Source organism: Triticum dicoccoides, chromosome 5B, assembly GCF_002162155.2.
Source record: "Triticum dicoccoides isolate Atlit2015 ecotype Zavitan chromosome 5B, WEW_v2.0, whole genome shotgun sequence".
Taxonomy (NCBI): domain Eukaryota; kingdom Viridiplantae; phylum Streptophyta; class Magnoliopsida; order Poales; family Poaceae; genus Triticum; species Triticum dicoccoides.
The window spans coordinates 436,845,895-436,850,831 of NC_041389.1; the positions used below are offsets into that span (position 1 = coordinate 436,845,895).

Genomic DNA, 4,937 nt, shown 5'->3' on the forward strand with positions numbered 1-4,937 from the left:
AGGAGATAGGAGGGTGCGCCCACCCCTCCTCGGCGCGCGCCCCCCGTCTCGTGGGCCCCTCGAGCACCCCCCGACCGACTTCTTTCGCCTATATAGTCCCACGTACCCTAAAAATATCAACAGAGAAGATAGATCGGGAGTTCCACCGCCGCAAGCCTCTGTAGCCACGAGAAACCTCTCGGGAGCCCATTTCGGCACCCTGCCGGAGGGGGGATCCCTCACCGGTGGCCATCTTCATCATCCCGACGCTATCCATGACAAGGAGGGAGTAGTCCACCCTCGGGGCTGAGGGTATGTACAAGTAGCTATGTGTTTGATCTCTCTCTGGTGTTCTCTTTCGTGTTCCCTCTATGGCACGATCTTGATGTATCCTGAGCTTTGCTATTATAGTTGGATCTTATGATATTTCTCCCCCCCCCTCTACTCTCTTGTGATGAATTGAGTTTTCCTCTTGAAATTATCTTATCGGATTGAGTCTTTAATGATTTGAGAACACTTGATGTATGTCTTGCCATGCTTATCTGTGGTGACAATAGGATATCTTGTGCCACTTGATCACTACTAGGGAAAAGCTTATACACAGACGCTTACTACCAGCGAGGGTTTATATCCCTCGCTACTGCTACTTACTAGTAGCGCGTGTTTTTACCCCTCACTACTACTAAGTTGATACTAGTAGCGCGGGTTTTTAACCCTCGCTACTACTAAACGGTCTCTACCGTGCCCCCGGGCCATGCCATAATATTAGCGAGGGTTATAAACCCGCGCTACTAGTAGTAAAATAGTAATAGCGCGCTAGAGGTACAACCAGCGTTACTACTATCGTTCGACGAAACCCGTTTTTTGACCCTACTCAATAATAGCGCGTATTTGCTAGGCGGCGCTACGGTTTGGATTGCAGTGGTAGCGTGGCTCAAGAGCATCGCTACAACTAAGGGTACCCATCCCTGTCAAAAAAATAACTCCCCCTCTCTCCGTGAGCCCCCGCTCTCTCTCTACTGTGACTCCTTGCCGCTCCAGCCACATACGCCGGCCGCCTCGCCTCGCTCCGGCGACTCCTTCCACCGCCAGGCACGCTCCTGAGCTAGCCTCCCTCCGCTACTTCCTCCCCTTCGGCTGGATTCGACGCTCGTGCCCACCAGCAACCCTCCCCCGCGGCTAGGGTTTCAGGCGCGGCGGTCGGGCGGAGCATCATGCGCCGCCGCCTCGCCCTCGCCGGCGCCCCTCCTCCCACCTGTGTTGCCGCCGCCGCCATCCCCAACGTGAGCAAGCTGGCTAGGGTTCACTGCCCCCCTTTGCTGATCGAATTGATTTACACTAGTTACAGCAGCAGCAAGTCGATCTACTCCCCCCTTTGCTGAATGTTGATGGAATCGAATGGCGCCATCAGGTGGAGGAGGAGGAGCGCTGTTCCGGGGTTTTTCTACCCTGGTTGCGAAGCAAGGCGGGAGCCGGCACCTCGTCGGCGCTGCGCACCGGGACCTTGCCCTTGGGAAGGTCAATCTCACTCTTCTTCTTGTTTGGGTACTGTCGATTTGCAGAGTAGCAGCCATCCTCACCATGGATCTTCTTCGTCTTCTTCAGGTCATTGTTCCCTTCGTGGCCGATACAGTAGTGGGACTGCATATTGCAAGTGCCTCAAAATGCTGTATGTTCCTAGTCCTAAGAAATTTACCTGCTGCAAAGAACATACTACTATTTTATTTTTCTAGGACACATTATCCTTGCTAATTTTGATGGCTTGTTGAATCAGTTCCCCCTTTATTTGTAGTATGCGCAGCAACTCAAAGTCTGTTTGTGGCTGTTTGGCGATCTGGTTACCCCGGCGGACCTCACTGTGTTCTAAGCGTCAACCTTGTGCACACAAGAACTTGAGGGTACCCTGCTCCAGCGTCCAGAGGTAATTCAGAGTTAATTTTGTAGCTATTCTAACCTGCGACCTTGTGCAACCTTGTGGGAACAAGCACCTGTTCTAAGCTGTGACCTTATTTGTGAGGCTGCTACCAATTTCAGATTTACTTCTATAGCATTTGTTTAGAATTTATTTTCATTTAGATTTTACTACAACCGTCCATATCATGTGCATAATATTTTTGTCATAGATAGTTAATTGAGTTCTTCCAGTGGACAAAGCACCCTTGCTGTTGATCGCTGCATAATTTGTTTGTTTTCACCAAGGTATCCTCTAGGAGGAGATTCAGAAAGATTTAGAAATTTTGGATCTTTGGAAGTGATATGAATGGCTACATTTTAAAAATTTAATCATACGAACATATATAGTAGATGATATAATTTGATCCGGAGTAGCAATAGCTTGGAAGCTTAGAACGGTTCTTGAGAAAAAAGCTATACTCAAATAGATATGCATGAGCAGTACATTAGCTAACCCACTAGCAGCGCCTCAGACATGTGGGTCTTATCTGTGATTCCCCTGCTTGCAGCCTTTGTTTGTTCTGAAAGATTTCTTCATGTATCATAATAATAGAAGGGGATTTTTTGCGGGACAGACCAACTGACTAATGGTTGTTTGCTTTGTAGGAATTGGGATGGGCGCTGTATGTTAGATCCCTTCCATGCAAGGATCAGATGCATAACATAGTATGAACATGCAGTAGAAATGTTACGGAGGGACATGCATTTTCATCTTCTAATATGCACTGCTGGCATATAAGTTCTGTTTGTTTCACACCCACATAGTGACATAAAAGCTTCCATGGTTAATTTTCTGAACCATTATTTGGGCCTTGGGCTTGGTAAATTGGAAAGCCGTTGGGAACCAGCCACCTACATGTAGCCTGTAGGGAAGCCATCAGAGGAATTAGCGCCTCAAGAAAATCAGAGGAACTAGCGGAGAAGGCTTCAGCGGTTGGTGCGTGGCTGCGTGCGGGCCTGCGGCAACCCTGGCAACGAGGATGCTAATGCGAGGGCGCGAGGTACGATTGCCGCCGACGGACAGAGATTGGCGTCCGGCGTTGGCGTCCTGCATCGTCCTGTGTTCTGCAGGGAACATGTCTGATACGGTGAATTGGTGATAACTTGCAGATTTCATTTGAATCAGGTACTTAGTTATGTGCTTGATGTTACCATATGAACCATGAATCAACGATGTGAAATTCACCATTTATCTTTTATTCATTCTTCCATTGATCACGTGTGGGTTACAGATTTTCAAATATTTATTCTACAGGGACTGAGGCAACCAAATAAGTGGAAGAAAAAGTTAGACGTTGTGGCAGCCAGTGAGGTATTTATCCATGTCTTACTCCTACCTTTGATCTTATATGTTCTCATTTGAATTGTACATGGTAATTGCAGTAAACTAAATATGGTCATACTAGTGTATGTAGTGTACAGAATAAGGATTGAATGTTATGTTTTCTTCTTTCTTTCTGTATCTGTGCCAGGCCTAAAATTCAATCTTAGCTTGGGCCGCCTTTACTGTTTTACGATTGGATCTTGGGAGAGCTGTCGTGGTTAGATTTGTGAGCTGTTCTAGATTTATTGCATGGCTTGGTTCTAGATTGGTTCTAGATTGGACAGTAATTCGACTACCCAGATGCTAGCCAGTAGCCTCCTGAATCTTGTATTCAGAATTCTCTTGAAATCTGAGCACATCCCACGCTTGAAGAGTTCACTTTAGGATTTGAATATTAATCTCATGGTCCAAACTGCAAACATTGATGCTGGTTGATGTAGAGGCTAACTTGCTAGTGCATTTATTTTAACTGATGGTCCAAACTGCAAACATTGACACACGAGTTTTACCGTGGGTGTTGTCCTTATTGATTCTTTATCCAATCCATAGTGAAGTAATGTCGGGGAACCCCCCTCCAGGTGTTAGTTTTAGCATCTAGTTCTGCATCATGGCTGTAAACTGAACTTGGTTCAGTTAAAAACTGCACTGTCCAATTTGGACAGCAAGCTTATATCTGAAAAAATGAGTTAGCTAGGCTTAGAATTTTGAGTTGGCCCCTTTACATAAGTTTTAGATAAAGTTCCAAGGTTTCTTTAGAATATTTATTTGTGTCGTTTGGATGTACGGTTTGAGAGCAGCCATCAATTTAGTTTGCTGTCCCAAAATATATGTTCCTGGGTACAGTATTTTGATATGCTCGGAAACGACTACATCTTGCTCCATGTTGTCGGCTCAGCTAGAGTCCTTAATCATGAGGAGATGGGACACGTCGATTGTTAGAGTACACTTGACAGGTGCATTTTGTGAAATTCTAGCCAGAAGATTGATAGCATGCTTGCCTGCTTGTTCTTTTCAGTTCAAATAAATGTTCCTTTTCTTGTTGAATCCGAAGTAGCTAGCGGAGATCAAGTGGAAAGGTTGTTGATTGTCCCAAAGTTCTTGGACCATTTAGTTTGAATAGCCAGTGAGGAATTAAGCATATATTTTCGGCATGAGCCCCTTTAAATTGCTAGATGAGAAAGAATCTTAACTTAATTAATGGGTCTTGTGAATTGTAATATACCATTTAGTTGAACTGATGCAATTTGCGTACTAACAAGTTTTCACTTTCTCGACATGGGCGCAGGGGTGATCGACGCTGACTAGCGCAGCCGGTGGGCGCTGTGCTCTTCAACCACTCAGAGGCGGACTTCTCCGTGAAGCTGGTGGCCATGTCGTGTAGATGATTGTCCAGGTGATTTCGATGTTGGAGGTCGCCGAGGTGGAGGACCTCGACGCCACCATCCGGGGGGAGGGAGGATTCGGGTCCACCGTCGTCTAAGCTCCGAGCCTTGGTAGATACATCTAGGGAAGTTGTCTGTTTAGGTTGGTGATGGAACACCAGGGAAAGTACCCACCTTTCAATGATCATTGTGTGTGTCTGATGTTAAATGGAATCTTGAGAATGTTATGTGACGTTGGTTTGGTTTGCACTGGGTGTATTGCCATTCATGAATATTACATCTAACTTCTATTTTTTTAA

At 46.0% G+C, this 4,937-nt stretch overlaps 1 long non-coding RNA gene across 2 annotated transcripts; it reads left to right on the forward strand.

Moving 5' to 3' along the window:
• The first annotated feature begins 966 nt into the window (after positions 1-966).
• LOC119310217 lies at positions 967-4,937 on the forward strand. 2 transcript variants are annotated; one of them, XR_005150677.1, is made up of 8 exons: positions 967-1,262; positions 1,391-1,497; positions 1,585-1,648; positions 1,772-1,900; positions 2,539-2,716; positions 2,795-3,058; positions 3,188-3,244; positions 4,542-4,937. It is a non-coding gene; the product is annotated as an uncharacterized LOC119310217 (long non-coding RNA). The 2 variants fall into 2 exon arrangements; XR_005150676.1 differs by having other exon boundaries at positions 2,539-3,058.